Source organism: Marmota marmota, unplaced genomic scaffold, assembly GCF_001458135.2.
Source record: "Marmota marmota marmota unplaced genomic scaffold, marMar, whole genome shotgun sequence".
NCBI classification, from domain to species: domain Eukaryota; kingdom Metazoa; phylum Chordata; class Mammalia; order Rodentia; family Sciuridae; genus Marmota; species Marmota marmota.
Window position 1 is genome coordinate 27391882 of NW_026000211.1, and position 17414 is coordinate 27409295.

Genomic DNA, 17414 nt, shown 5'->3' on the forward strand with positions numbered 1-17414 from the left:
ATTTTTCTATTTTTCTGATTAATAATCTGCCATTCAAGTAGTTTAGGACACATTTTCTGAGCCATTTTCCAGTGCATGCTTTCAGTAATTTTAATGACTTGAAACAAATGTCACCACACCTTTTGAAATGTCTGCTTTATTCTCTCTTCCTGAAGAACTACTTCTCTATTTAGAAAACAAGGTTGTTTTTAGTTTCGGTTACATGGGAACACTTGCTTGGAAAATGAAACCAATGCCTAGGAATGCTGGTAGGATTTTGGTGTTTCACTTTCATGATTTGATTTATTGGGAAGTTGTTTGGGTGACCAAATAATCCCCTGTTTCAGCTCTAAGAATCTCTTTTCATTCTTAACAGGTGAGTTATCATCTTAGGTATCATCCAACTCAAACTCTTTGTTAAGGACATACATTGGGAGTTTTAATTCTAAGATCACCTGAGTTTCCTGGAACAATCTGAACTCTAAAGAAATAAATCAAATATTTTTGTTACGTACTTGACACCTGTTTGCTTGTCCATTGTCAGAGTCCTCCCTTTTCCTTTCCTAACAGAACTTTCCCACAGTCATCCACGTGCTTCAGTGGTGACTGACCTCACCCTCGGCTCCAAGAGCTGGACTGACTGTTCTAAGGATGACATGGATCTCCTTGCCAAAGACTGAGTCAGGAGTAGGCAGTCGGCTCCATCCTGCCCATAACACAAGGGGGATATCAGACTTCTAAGAAATCTTCCTGCCCTCTTAGGAGAAAATCACATGAAAAGTCATTCTTCTTCTTCCTCTTCACAATTTCATGTCCAGAAAAGATACCCAATAAAGCAGCAAACAGTTTCCAGAACTTTCGGAGGAAGCTAAAAGTGAGGGCGTTGGACACCAGAGGTGGAAAAAACAGTCTGCGATGACCTTCGGGAGCACTAAATCAACCATCCTGGAAATGTGCCTGACCTCCTGAAGTCTTGTTATGTAAAAATTAGGGTATTCCCTGTTGCTCAACCAGTTTAAGTGTGATTTCAGGATATTTGTGGGAGAAAACATTCTAACTGATACAAGAGAAGGCATCCAAATCATCAGTGAGTTTCTCAAACATGATTCCACCTGACACTGACACAGACACACAACACAACCAAATGTGTTTCTTCTGCCTCTGACCTTGACTCAGTTCCTGAAAAGTGTGTCATACTCACATGTGCTGTGACTAATAAAATGGTTGGTAGGTTTAATTTTATATTTAAATCTTAAAAGGAAGGGGAATGGACGAGTTCATGTACTTTAAAATAAATAAACTCCAGCTCATATCCTTGCAAAATTATGTCCCAAACATGCCCATAATTTGCATTTGCAATAGACCATAGCCTGAGCAAAAAGATGGTGATGAAAACTTCAGTTCATTTCCCACAGGGCAATTAAACATAGCCACACTTAGAATCAGTCATAAGACCAGTTGATATGAAATACAAACAATTCTCCATTATTTGTAAAGAAAAGACATATGACAAATTTGGATGGGTAAAAGGCATAGGTAATATAAAATCAGATTTCTTTGAGTGACTCTAAAGTCCATCCCTCCAAATCTCTCGTCTAGGTTTGTGATGATAAAACTTATTAACTTGTATTGAGTTACACAAGTTTGTTCTTCATTCTCTAAATCTCATGGAGGCATAAAAGAAAATAACCAGATAAAGTTGAATGAATAAATGTCTATAATTTAGTCAACCAAGTCTGCAGAATGAAGACCTACCTAGCCCAAACTAGAAAATTCAGAATATGCAATACAGAATATGATGCTATGTTTTTTATTGTCACTTCAACAAATTACCACAAAAAAAGTACCTGAAGCAACACATTATCTTAGCATTTTGGGGCCAGATGTCCTAAAATTGGGGTGTCAGCAGGGCCATGTTCTTTTTGAAACCCTTAGGGGTGAATCTATTTCCATCTTCTCAATGCCTCCTAACTTTCCTTGAATCATGACTCCCTTTACCGATCTTCAAATCCAGCAATGTTATCTCTCTCTGATTGTGCTTTTATTGTCACATCTCTTTCTCTAACCTGCTTCTTCTGCCTCCTTTCCCAAGTTTAATGACCCTGTGATCATTATTGGCCTACCTAGATAGTGGAGGAAAATCTCCCTACCTGCTAATTTGCGATTTGAATTCTATCTGCAACCTTAATTCCCCTTTTTCATGTGTGCCCACATGCACAGGCTCTGATGATTAGGACATAAATACCTTTATGGAGCAACATTATGCCAACTGCAACTATATAAAAAATATTTAATTAAATAAAATGTGGAGCCACAGATGAATGAGCAAAATGAAACCATCACTAAAGGTCAGACAGGACTTTAAAATTAAGGGAGCATCAACAAAGATATGGTTCTTTACAAAAGTAAACCATGTTAACAAACTTTAGCTAGAGTAAGAAAAAAGAAGAGTCAAATAAAATCAGAGCTAAAAGAGAAGACATTACAACAGATGCTGCAGAAATTCAAAGGTACATTACAGATTTTTGTAAACAACTATACATCAACAGATTTGGTAACCCAGGAGAAATGGGCAACTCTGGATGCTTATACCTTACCAAAATGGAATCATGAAGAAAAAAACATGAACAGACAAATAATAAGGTTTAATCAGCAATAAAAATTCTTCCATCAAAGGAAAACCCAGAACCAGAAGGGGCATAATGTAGCTTTGGATATATATTTCACTGCTGAGTTCTACCAAGCATTTAAAGAATTATCAATTGTTCTCAAATTATTCGAAGAAATTGGAGAGGAGGAGATTCTTCCAAACACTCCTCCAAAGCCAGAATTACCTTGATATGAGAACTAGACAAAAGTATAACAGAAGTAAAAGGAAACAACAGACCAATATTCTTCATGAACAGAACAGAGATGGTACAAAAGCCCTCCACAAAATACTGTCAAATAAATACAAAGGCACCTTAAAATATTATTTACCACAATAACAAGTGACTTATAACAGGGATGCAAGGCTAGTTCTGCATATACAAATTAACAAATGTAACACAATGTATCAACAGAATAAGGGCAAAAAACATATGATTACCTCAATAGAATAAAGGGCATTTGATAAAATTTAACATCCCTTTGTGAAATGCTGAACAAATTAGGTATAGGTGGAAAGTTGCTCAACATAATAAAGGTCACATGTAATAAGCCAACAGTTGACACTATACTGAATGGGAAAAGGCTGAAAGCCTTCTCTCTAATCTGGAACCAGATAAAAATGCCCATTTTATCACATTTATTCAACATACTGCTGGAAGTCCTAGAAAGAGCAATCAGGCAAGATAAAGAAACAAAAGATATCCAAAACAAGTCAAATCATCACAGTTTGTTGATGTTGTAATCATATATATCAAAAACCCGAGACTCCATCCAAAATCTATTAGAACTAATAAATGCATTTAGTAAAGCTGCAAAATTTGAAATCAACATATAGAACTCAATAGCACTGCTATATGACAAATTTATCTCTAAACTTAATGTAATTCCTAGTTTTTGTAGAATTTAGCAGGCTAATCCTTACATTTGTGTAAAGAGTGAATAACTAAGAAAACAGATACCTCTGAAACAGTAGGATAAGGTGTGAGTACCTGCCGTGTAGTTATTCAGATATACTGTAAAGTTGTTATAACTTAGTGTGGTATAGTGCAGTAAAGGCAGATTCTCCAGTGGAACAATAGATAACCCAGAATCAGGCCTGTGTTTATTTGAGCATTTATTAGATGGTGTAGGGAGAAAATTTAACAACTGTAGGAAGGAAGGATATTCAATAAACAGTGCTCAGACAATTGGTCATCACGTGGAACAAATAAAATTACAATCTTACAACACACATGTAAAAATCATTTCCAGATAGATTAAGGTTTTAATAGTGAAAACTAAACTTAAAACTCTAAGGAGAAAAATAGAGAAACATCATTATGGGGAAAAATCTAATCTCAGAGTAGTGAGGATTTTTCAATGAATATGAAAAAAAACTATTATTACAGAGATAAGGACTGATAATTCACACTACAGTAAAAATTAAGAATTTAAAAGACACTATAAATAAATCATAAAAATAAACCTCATCTAGAAGAATGCATTTAAACAACACATTCCAAAAATATAGTCAATGAGCAGAATATATGAAGGATTCCTACAAATCAAGAAAAGAAGAGTGGTGTCATAGGAAGAAATAAGAAGAAAATATCTACAGGCATTTCCAAAAAGAAGTAACATGAATGAGTGCTATGGTCTGGACATGTGGTGTCCCCTGAAAGCCCACATAAAGACAATGTAAGAAGGTTTGATGGAGAAATGATTGGATTATAGCCTTAGCCTTATCACTGGGTTGATACCATCAGTGGTGGGTGTGGCTGAAGGAAGTGGGAATTAGGGTGTGGCTTTGGGTATACATTTGTATCTGGAGAGTGGAGTCTCTCTGCTTCTTGGTCACCATGATATAAGCTGCTTCCCTCTGCCACACGCTCAGTCATGATGTTTGGACTCATCTGGAGCCCAGGGAAATGAAGCCAGTCTTCTATGGTCTAAGACCTCTGAAACCATGAGCCCTCAAATAAACCTTTCCTCCTGAACAGTTGTTCTGGTCAGATCCTTTAATCACAGCAACAAAAAAAAGCTGAAAAACAACTAGTTTATGAAAAAGTATCCAACTTCATCAATAATCAGGGTTATGCAAATTTGAATATAGTGAGATTCTGTTTTATTCTCCTAGATTAGCAAAAATAAAGACTTAATAATAAATATTAGTAAAGCTGTCTAGCCATGGATTTAGAAAAAGTAATTAACATTACAAACATGCACAAACACAAATTATAAAATATATATATATATAAATGTCCTAGGAAACTTACCTCTTAAGATAATATAAAAATATTAAAAAGGTGAATGTTTTAAAGGTAATTTTTAGCTTTTAAGTGGAAAAGTTGAAGACCTGAGATTTAAAGTCTTAGGTCACTGAATTGGAGAGTTAATTCTAAGTCTGTTCAATCAGTAAATTTTAGTAATGACTTGAACAGAGCTCAGGGACACTTATCCTATCACATCTCTCCTTCATCCAAAAATTGTTTAGATTACAGAGTCTAGTAGTTGGCTTGTGCCCTGTATAGATGAACATGTATTACCAAATCCTTTTCTCATTCTTCTTGCATAACTCCTTCACCCTATTTCTGTTTAGGAAGCATATCCGTGAGCCTTTTGCAGGGTTTTTGTGGTTGTTGTTATTTTAGTTTGGGATAAATAGCAGAGAAAGTTGTCTATTATCTGATACCCTGTATGTTTTACCTACTGTGAAAAACATTTGCTTTTTTCTCCTGCTTTGTTGAAGTATAAATGACCAATATATATACATATATATATATATATATATATATATATATATATATATATATATAGTGTATAACATGATGATTCACTCCCTATATACATTGTGAAATGATCACCATAATCAAGTTCATTAACACCTCCATCATCCCACATATTTATTGCATGTGAGTGTAAGAAAGCTTAAGATCTGCACTCTTAGCCAATTTCAAGTATACAATCTCATTCAGTATTATTACCAAGCTGTAAATTAGATCCTCAGAATGTAATAATTTTATAGCTGAAATTATAAATTTCACTTGCCTAATGCTTCCTAATTTAGCTAGAATCTGAGTGGAGCAAGTGGTCATCTTAAGATTCTAAAAAATATTGTCTCCTTGAAATCCTATCACAATAATCATTCCTCAGAATTTTCAAGGATATTCTGCTCATAATCTTGAGCATAATCCAATATGTTACTGAAAATGATACAATTTAAGTTACCAACCAACATCTTTTCCTCACCACTTAATACCAGATCAGAGAGTTGAGCCCCTAAGCTCCAGAGAGGCCAAGAGAACAGGGGCCAAATAGATTGGACAGACAGGGATGCTACCAAAGTCTAATGTTACTACCCAAGAATTTGTGAAAGTTCTCAAAGCTTTCATTCCAAGAAAAATTATTACATATCCTCTGGTTATAACTGTAAAATCAAAAGACTATATTCTAAAACTACCTTAGAAAGTTATACATGTAGATTAGGGGGAAAAGATAAGGTTTCTAGGGGGCAAATTATAAGAACAAAATATATAACGGTTTCTGAAAAAAAAAATCTAAGAATTTCACAGGAAGGGTTCAGGAATCTTATAGGGGGAAATATTGGAATCAGAAAATTTCAGAGTAGTACCCTATTGAAAACTTCTCCAAATCAATTAATTGCTTTGAATTGCTTATAAACTTGAGGAGAGAAATTGTACACTATCTCATCTAAAGACCCACTATGAAGATAACAGTAAAAATTTTAAAGGGAACATTTATTCAAAATATTATTCTTTGGTAGTAAAAAACAATTGTGATGACAGAAGACCTAAGTTATAAACTTAAAGGTTAAGTGCATTGATGTTTTAAAAACTGCATCTGTATTTATTATTTGAATTTCCTAAATGAATTCCTAAATATATCCTACTATATTAAATAATTATGGTTAGACTAAGGTTTTTCTTTTTCATTTTCAATTACAGGAGAGTCAAATCTTAATTTTAAATAACCGTTCAGTTGATTTTCTTTCTTTTTTTTCTTATTATTTCTTTTTTAACTTTCTAGTTATAATATCGGTTTTAATTTGGTGGACAAAGGAAAGCTGAAAAAACATAACAAAAAAATATATATATACATATATATAACCAAAGGAGTATATATAAAATGTCCTCATTTCTCCTAATTTTAATGAGTTGATCATGAATCAGAGTGCTGGGAACTTGTAACAAAACAAGGTTAAGAAGATCCTGTATAGTCAAATCAACCTTATGACATAGGAAATTAGGATTTCCCAGCATGAGGTCTTAAAATACAGGACATGAACATGAATCAGAATGGAGATGGATATATTATTCCTGAAAAAAAAAATAACTCCTTTCAGAAGAAGTTCTAAAAGGAAAAGATGATAATAGAATAAGAAAACATAATGGACACACATATTCATTCACTCACACTTTTCACAAATACCAATGAACACATGCCATATGCCAGGCAAAAGATTTTAAAAATGCCCCAGGCATGATACCTAACTTTTGTCTCTAGTCTACCGTGTCTAGTGTGTGTAAAAACAGGATACAATGGAAAATATGTTGAAAATGACAGAACAAACAAATTCAGGTTGAAACCCATGTGCCTTGTATATGAATCTAAGTGATCATTTAGTTGTGAGCTATAATTAGTCTTGCAAAAAATGTTAACAAAAATAATGTATCATTTTTTCTGTGTTTAAAATCTAAGAATAATAAAAACTCTATGTTATGAACTTCATATAGGAAAAAAAAATCACCTGACCAGAAAAACATAAGCTGATCCTCCTTACCAAAACAAAGTGAGATGGTCAGACCAAATCCATCTTTGAAGAGACAATTGAGAATTGGCAATGGGTCAGTGGGTAGAGCAAACATCCTAGCTCTGAGGATTTCCAAACCTAACTACATTCAATCCAAGCTTTCTAGACTCTGCTGGTATTTTTGACCATTGGCCAATATGGAAGTGGAAACCAATCATGAAAATGTGGCCTGCGTGTTCTCAAAAGAACCAGGAAGTGTCTCACTTCCACTCTTCTTTCCCTTCACTGAATCTCAACCTCAGCTGGTAAGATTATTCACAATTTTAAAAACTCAAAAATTTAAAGTCTGCTAAATATTCATGAAGCATTTAACTATGTGCAGGAACTACAATGAGCATTTGAAATATGACGGTAAATAAAATGGGCACTTCACCACTTGAATGCTGTCAGTACAGTGTGGAATGTTGTTTGCCAAATATTTATTTAATTCTCTTATGTGGTGTATTATTTGGAGGCTCTAAAAGAAGCATGACATGATTTCTGTATTCCAGGAGTTAAAGATATAAGTACATACTCATGAAATTTGAAAATAGCAGACAGTGTATAATTAGTAGCCAAACTAAATACTATCAAGCACCTCAATGTATAATTATATAACAACTGGTCCTTCACCAGTGACAGCTACTGCTACTCAGCATGACATTCCGAGCCCCAACCAGGTAAGGTCTTTTGTCAGACAGGTGGTGTCTTTTTCAGCCATCTGTCCCTGGAGTGTGTGTAACCGAGAGGCAGGGCCCCTGGAACTTGCAAAGAGAAAGAAAAATCACACTAGAGTGGATAATTGCAAGAGAATCAGAAATTTCCATTGAGAAGTCGAGAGTGGTTCATCTGGCACTGAACCAGTGAAGAAACTGGGTGACTGGCTCAGTTTAAAACATCCACCAACCACACATCAGTGAACAAACAAAGAAACTATAATAATACCAAAAACAAATCTGAGGACAGCCATGCAATTGGTGTGTCTTCTTTCTGATCTCACTCCTGCTCAGATGCTTATTCTGTACGAAAACAAAAATCAGGTCTCATTTCCTTAAGTCCTAGATTTACTGTTATTTACCGTATTCTCTCTTGATACACTGCCATTACCCTGGTTGAGCTTGCTCAGAGATCCCTTCCAGGGCTCTCTCTCAGGGAGAGCTCTTCCTTGCGCCTGTCAAAATTATGTTAATCTGCCTGTGCTAAAATCCAGTTCTGATTTTACATATTGGCAAACAATTAACTCTGGATCTATTGATTAAGGACATGCTTTTTCACATGACATGACTGCATAAAATTATTAGATCATTTTACCTCCTGACCCAAGTGAGTTATTTTTTTTTTTTCACTTTATTCAGCTAACAGTTGATTTCATTGCTCATGAGAACAGCTCTCTTCTCACAGAAAATGTGGCCTGAAGCTGAAGGTAAAGAAACTCACTTAAATGTTCGAAATGACAACACAATAATAAACCTTTCAGTAATAAGCAATTAGTTATTCCTGCTACTGCCTACTTCTCCATTCCATCTCCCCCACATATAAAAGGCTTCCTCCTCCTTCTGTCATTCCAATCAAAACAGGTTGTATTCTGCTAATTACTGGGAGCTCAAAATCCTAATCCTTCACACCTTGGTCATTAGCCAGTCTAATAATAATGTGAGAAAACCAAAGGGCAAGGATGATTGTCCCACTTCCAAGCAGCTGTGCTAACTGTTTTCTAGCCACCTGGGACACTTAGAGTCATCCTCTCTTCATATTTATTGAGAGTTTTATTGACTTTGATTTATTGATATGTTCAGTTTGCTCCAACATGACCAAAATAATAACTTTATTTTTCAAGATAAAAAGATGAAGAAATTAAGAACCCAAATCTGTAGATAGATGTCTAAAAGATACTGCATTATAGTTCTAATTAACACACTTGAAAAAAATTAGTTACTTTTCAAGAACTAACCATCACACATTATTTTCTAAGTTTTCATGAACATACAAGCATCATATTCAAATTTTACTTTATCCCGACTCTGCAATCCCAAAGACGGTGCAATAAACAGAGCATACAAATTCTTGGATAAAGCATAATGTGCACAATAAGAAAATTAATGCACTTTTTCATTGGTAAACTTTGGAAAATGCCATATATTATATAAAATGTACCTTACTAATTTTTAACAAGAAACAAATCACAGAAAAATCTAATGTAAGGGTTTTTTTAAAAAAAAAAAAAAGAAAAAATAATATTTTGAAACAAAACAAAATAAAAACTGCTTTATCTTCCAAAGCCAGAAGTGTAGAGTTAGCAGCATAGTGGCTGACCCCAGTTTTCAGTATATTCTCCGTTCTAAGGACATTGACAGGAAATGGTCAGCTTGGAGATACAATGAAAGGAAACCCAGCAGTGAAGGTTTCACTGATAACATGTGATTTGAAGTCAGTGAACAGACCAAACGGTCATTCACTTGCTTCGGCCAAAGTGTATAATAATCCAAAGTCTCCATTAATATCTGTCACAAAAGCACATGGAAGATGGTGACAGTGGAGGCAAAGCAGCACATTTTAATACAGATAGGTGAGTTGTAATAGCTAGATCACTATAAGCTATTATTTCACATCCTCTATTAATCTAATATGCATTGGTATCCATTTATGCATTTTATCCTAAAAATTAATATATTTTCCAATAGAAGATGGCTAATTTTTAAAGTAAACCCCTTTAACCATAAAGCATTGAAAAACCACAGCACAACCTTATTCTTTCTCATCTTTTATGAATTGTCTCCTCCTATCACTCCACCTTTATCTTGAGAGAAAAAGTTGTTCTTAGTAGACAGAATTACCAAATAATGATATTTTATTTTTACCACTTTGGGTAGAAAGAACTCTTTCCATGATATGATACCTCAATTATGTTTTCTTGAATTGACTATGTCCTATGATCAATCACTTAATTTTCATAATATCAAAATCTATACTGAAGGAACATAGTTCAGTGGTAAAGCACTTGCTTACCATGCATGCATGAGACCATGGAATCAATCCCCACTACCACAAGGAAAAAAAAAAAAAAAAGAATAAACAAGAACTAAACTGAACTATTTAGAAAGTAATTGGAATTTGCTTAGTGGTCAGTGCTCTTTTTCATGTGCTATGCACTGTTTGGGCTCCCCCAAGAAGACATACCATTTTCTTTTCATTGTTTTTTTTAATTACCTTCTTTTCATCAGACTGTCAGGTGATATAAGTTTAAATTAATATGCTTCCAATGGGTTACCCTTTTCAACATTTGTAGTTTGTTTCTTTAATCTTAGAAAATGAATATGTAAATCTTTCAATTGTAGAGAAAGTGAGAGAAAGTGAATGCTGTGGAAATTTGAGGACTTGCATTAAGTATCTGTTAGTTCTCTCTAACAGATTTTTGTTATTTGAACATTTCCTTTGCAGATTTCCCCATTTTTAATTCATTTTAATACTTAAGTGTGAAATACATTTGATTTTAATTAAAGTTTTTCCATGTTGTGAATTATAGCAAGAAGAGATATCTAATAGAAATATGAGTCACATATATATTTGTAAATTTTCTAAAAAACTGAAAAAGAAAAAAGAAACAGGTGTAATTAATTTTAATAGTGGGGTTTCTTTAATCCAATCCATCCAAAATATTATTATTTAACATATAAAATATGGAGGTTTGTTTCATGTTTTTTAGTAAGACTTTGAGACATCTTATATAGAGAGTATACCTCAATTTGACGTAGACACCTTTCAACTGCCCAGTAGTCATATAGATGGCTAGTGACTACTATATTGAACTGAACAAGGAGAGGACTTTTAAAAGTTTTTCAACTTGAGATCTCTATAGATCTAATCAACAGACTTTTAAAAAGTTATTAGGGATTTTATGGAAAGTCACTTTATTTAAACAGGCTTTGTTGACCTATGTTTTGCTCACTTGGGATACCAGATAGTTCATTCTGCTGGTAAATCATAATTTCCCAAATTAATATTATTATATAGACATATAATAAAAACTGAAGTTGTTCCTCAAGTCAGCAGTTTGTGAGAATGTCAAAAATATTTATGCAGAATGGATAAGGTTATGTTTTGTGAACGTTAAACATGATTGACATATTTATACTCAATTAATTTTTTTAACAAATCTTTATCATTCATTTCTCATGTAACAGGCTAAGTGTAGAGAGATAAAGAGGTGCAAAATCAGTCATTTCTGCCCTCAGGCCGTATGCATTTTAGTGAGCAAGAGAGACTGAATGAAAAAATCCTGTGAATAAATGTGAAATCACAATGGTGAGAAGAGTTGCAAAGGAGTAAACTGTCTCTGGACATAAAATAAGGAGATCTGACCTAGAAAGCAAGGTCAGAAAGAGCTTCCTTGAGGAAGTAGTGCTACAGCTGAGATCTAAGGGATGAATAAATCTAACCAGGCAGAGAGGAACTGGGAAAGATATACTGTCCAGATTGGTATAGATCTTTTGTTTTATTTCTAAAAACTGGAGGGGCTGGGGTCATGCATTTTTTCTGAGAGTCTCTCATGAACGCTGCTCTGTCTTTTCCTGCAATTTAAGTGTCATACTGCTCTTGCCTCTGTTTAGGCAGGTAGTACACTTCAGGACTCTTTTGAATGTGCACCTTTTCTTTTCTTTATAATACAATATATGAAATACATATAAATGGACATTTCTATATAGTTAATTCACCAACTGGTTAAAAGCACTTTTGCAGTATATTAAAATATTTTAAGATAAATAGCTCTAATGGATTCATTAAAAAAAAGCAATTCTGTAAATAAAATCATCAAGGGACAAAAACAGATAAATGACAGAAGAAACACAAGTGACAAAAGCACATGAAGCTGTTACTAAAAAATAAATAAATAAATAAATAAATAGGATTTGTTTAGCTTATTTGATTGACAAAGCTGTTAAAGACACATGGTTTGCCTCCACAGAAGCGGCCTTCTGAAATTCCTCCTGGAGGAAGCGAAATCTGGAAGGCAATTAGTCAATATGCACTAAAAGACAGACTAAGCACCCTCAACCCAGCAATTCAATTTTGAAATTTATCTTGAGGAACTCATCAGACAAGGGACAAATGGATATGTTTGGGGTTATAACAGTTATTAAATGGAATCCATCTAAATGTCCTACAAAGAGAATGATTTTAAAAATTGATATGTTAATGCAAATAAATATATTGCAAAGTATATATATATATATATATATATATATATATATATATATATATATATCACATAAAATTTTACCTTAATATTTATATATGTATAAAAAATAAATTAAAAAATGAATGAAAGAAAGACCAGTAGTGTAAAGGAAGGAGAATAGCAGGGGCCAAGGGAGNATATATATATATATATATATATATATATATATATATATATATATATCCCAGATATCCCATGATATACATGTATATTTATTCAGAGAAAAATATTCACAGTATTCTGATAAATGAGACATAAAACAGTGGGAAGCCATACCACAATATGATCCCACTCTTTGTAAACGCAGAGTGTATGCATATTGTTGCACTGAAAAAAAAAATCTAGAAAACACAGCAAGAGTTTTAACATGCAATGGTACCATTATCAGATATATAATTTATGTTTTTATTTATCTAAATATTCTGTTTTTATAGAAATTTTCTCCTATACTTAATGACATTCTTTTTATAATAGTATTTTCTCATTAAGAAAAATTGAAAAAAAAGTTGTAAAAAAGAAAAAGAAAAAAATTATTCATTTTATTGAAGCATTTCCTTTCAATCGTCTTTAAGTATAACTGAGTTTCTTAAAACATAGTTTTGATCATATTTAATTGGGCTTCTAAGGCTAGTACTAAACCTTGCCTGAGGGGAAAGCTTTTATGGAGGATTTTCTAGTATTCAATTACAGGGTATTTCCATAATAGAAGAATAACAGTTTATAATTAGATTGACTAAATTTAAGCTTCATCCATACCCCTGTGAAAGGGGACACCACCTCTCCTCTTTCTTGGAGACTTCTATTCAGTCAGATGTGGTTTTTCGAAGTTGATGACTTTCCTTAGGAATTTTGGCTAAACTGGGTGAAATGTATATAAATAATCACACAAGACAGTGCTGCAAATACCCAGAAGGCTTAAAAAATAGTTAGCCTTAAGACTAAGGTTATTAGTACTTTTATTAAAGAATCACTGTAATAGTAACAGTGGTTAAGAAGATGATAGTTCTGGAGCCCAACTCCCTGGGTTCAAATTTTAGTTCTACTACTTTCTAGCAATGCAACTTAAGGTTGGTTACAGAACTTTTTGTACCTTAATTTCCTCTTCAGTCAAACTGGAAAAATAAAAGTATCTATCTACCTCATAAATTGTTGAAAGAAGTAAATGAGTGAATATAGGTAAAATAAATGGTGCTTGGCACAAAATACAAATACCTGGTAGATGCTAGTTTTCACTATTCAGTGAGTGTATTTATTTGGAAGTGACGCCAAAGGCACAATGGTTGAAGGGTGTGGAATTTGGGGATTTCAATAGTACAGTTTGCTGAACACATCTAGGCTCTTCATGGTAGAAAGCATTCTGCATATATTATCTTACTAATCCTTACGGTAATGCTTTAAAGTGAGTATTGCTTTTATTTATAAGATCACAAAACTGGGTTTCCTTCAGGTGAGTAACTTCCCAGTGTTGCACAAAGTTGAAAGGAAGATAGGAATGACTGAGAGGAGAGGTTTTCTTCTCTAATTTGTTAGGAGTGTTTTCTGGATTAGGAAAACAAAACAAAACAAAACAAAAAGGCAGGGAATGAGATGTCACTTTTCTTTTTCATAATTTCCCCCTTCTTTCTGCTCCAGAGATTTCTCTTCATTAATTTGACATAATTTATGGGGCTCCTTCCAAGGCCAGGCAATGGCCAGTGAACTGGAGCTACTGCATCCTCAGAGTCTATGTCCTAGACAGAGAGACAGAACAGTTGAGAGTTGGCAGCTGGGAAGCCAGATTCTCTGTCCTCCAAATCACTGACTGTACTTGGCTTTGCTATGGTGTGGCAGGGACTCAGCAAACAGTAGGATCCAAGACAGTACAAACAGAGACAGCCTGGTGGTGATGGTGACAATAAGCAGGAGGCCTCGCCAGCCAGCAATGTCATGTGTGGGCAAAGCCCCATTGGCCTATGAAGAATTGGGTACGTGGTCAGTTACCTCTCCCCAACCAGTCCAGGTACCTGTTCTCCGAAGCATTCGCCCTGGCGCAGCTTGCTCTCCACAGCCCATCACAAGCTCCTGCTTAGTCCTCTAGCACCATGGGGGTTGCACTGTTGATTTTCCAATGGACTCTTAATTTTCTGGAAGCTGTAGGACCTGATGAGGCAGAAGGTGAGCATCGCCTGACAGGATCTCCCCAATGTAGGAGTGCAAGTAGGGGCTGGATGTTTCTTTGTCTGCTGGTTCCCAGTTACACTCTGTCAAGATGGGGCCCCAGAGGGAGAATGGAACACTAGAGGAAAAGAAAGGGACTTGCTCCTTCCAGTCGTGACCTCTGCTTCCACACCTGAACATCACTCTAGAGATGTTTGCTCACCCAGCAAGCTATGGTGCCCTCCCACAGCAGCAGGGGAACCCAGCTGGCAGTTATTCCAGCTTTTATAGAATCCGCTTCATCAGGCTTCACCTCGGAAACACCTGCCTCTGGGCTTCAGGTTCACCGGGCTCCTCGCCCAGGTGGTAAGTTTGCAGACGAGCCTTTTTCCATGTTTCCTGAGCCCCAAGAGTGATAGCTGCTTCCATCAGTTGGTACCTCTGGGTACCTGAGAGTTCTTTCCTTATCTTTTCTTACCTGATCAGTTACTGAGTTAGCAGTGCTATATTTTAGTAAGTAAATATACAGTTACTTGGGTTGTAGTCTGGCATGCAATCTCTAGTCTTGTCCCTGAGTGATGGGCCATCGAGGAGTGTGCCAGGTCCATGTCCTCTGACAACTGGGATGCCTTTGAGATGGAGGTAGAAGTAATGGGGTGGGATGTGTGTGGGAAAAAATGGTTTGTAATAATACATTTGAAAACAATTTACCATAAACAAACGTCTGATCGTGTATTAAAAAAAAAGAACAATAAGATGTTGTAAGCTTTTTTGAATTTTTAGAATTTACCTTAAAATCTTTTGGTAAAATCTGCAAAAGCAATCACCAAACACTTGTGAAATAAGGAAAAGAGAAACTACCTGCTTTGCCAGATAGGATATGTAAGCAGTCAGTAAATGTGAAGAAACATAGAAGTATTGGCTCCAATCCAAACAGATGGATCACATGAAGCCAAAGTTAAATCATGAGAGCTAAAAAGTAGTAGTGAAAGTAATTCTGAGATTCAAAGTATATTCCTTTATGTTTCAGCAGCACATTATTTCAAGAAAATTCCTTTATAACATATTTTTGATAATCCTACAATTAGATGTAGAGAATTGTTTTTCACCAGAGGAGTATTTTTATAAAGATTAGATAATTAAGTAAAGTCTGTGAAAATACAGCATATTTGGTCTCATAGGACTGCATGCTGTGCTATGAGAACAGCAGGGAAGTTTTATAAAAAGTAAACTCACTCTCAGATAGATAGATATATATGGTTTGGTTTCACTAACGTCAACCTGTACTCCAGCTGTTTGTGCATATTTTTGTGTGACTCTGCATTTTCCTTGGAGATTAAGATGGGCTCAAAAAGAAATCACCCTTTCCAAAATAGGCAATTTGCTTTTCAATATGTTGCATAACAGATGCTCCAAAGGAAGTGAGGGAGAGAAGCGTGAGCCGGAGGAAAAGACAATCCTGCAAAGTCATAGAACCCCAGATCTGCAGGGGAGAAGCTGAAGGTAGGAAATGATATACATGCATTTATATTCATATTATTTGAAGAAGGACAGCAATTTATAGGTTGTAAAAAAAAATAATAAGCCAGCATTGTCTAGAGAATTACCAAAACCCTTCCCTTCGATTTAGCTTGAACCATTACACACACACACATACACACACACACACACACTCATTTACTCTCTATGGCTATTTATCCAGTTTCAATGTATAGAATGCCAAATTTTACATAATTGATAAATCTGGGTGCTCATTTTTGCACTGAATCTGAAGGTTTTCATTACATTTTTTAGATTCCACTGATATGTTATTAGAGTTGCTTTATATACTTCTCTCTGTATCTGATTTTTAAATTAATTCTATGAAGCAATTTCAGTACCTATTTTGTGCAAGCCTTCTGTTGGACAAAAAGTGAATGAAACCTGACTTCCAGGCCAAGTTCAGCAAGAGAAGGCCCTCTCACCCACCCACCAGCATGGCACAAGCAAATCTCCAAGGATTTGCTTGCTCAGAATAAAGAGAAACACTTAAGCATGAGGAATTGTTGCCTGAATTCCTATTGTATCTTGTCCTCCCCTCAGACTAGATCAATCTGTTCATTCCTAAAAGTATGCTGCTTTTACAGAGTAGAGAAACAAGGTTTGTTTGGGGGGAAAAAAAGACAGGGAACATAATTCTCTATTGTGGAACCAAGACAAGAATTGGTAGAAATTTTATTTAAAATTATTCCCTTTAGACCTCTAGACTACTGTGCCAAATATAAAATAAATCTTCAAATTTTGTGACTTACATCCCTTTTGTTTTTAAAATGATTGCTTAAGTGAGATTTTATTATGCTTTATTCCTAAGGAATTTCACAAAGAAATACATATTCAATTTACAATAAACTACTCTGAAATAAAAACCTAGAATTTAACACAGGTGCCAGTTCACAGGCTGCATTTCAAAGCTGTAACTTTTATGTTAAATAATATATGTATTTTCCCTTCCTGTGTTGACTTAAGAAAGGCCAAATTAAGAATGATCCTCTTGTTTTTTATGGTGTGAAGGATCAAAGTAGGTAATAAGAGAATTTGCAGAAATGTACAAATATGATAATGAAAAATCACAAGTGCAAAACTGTT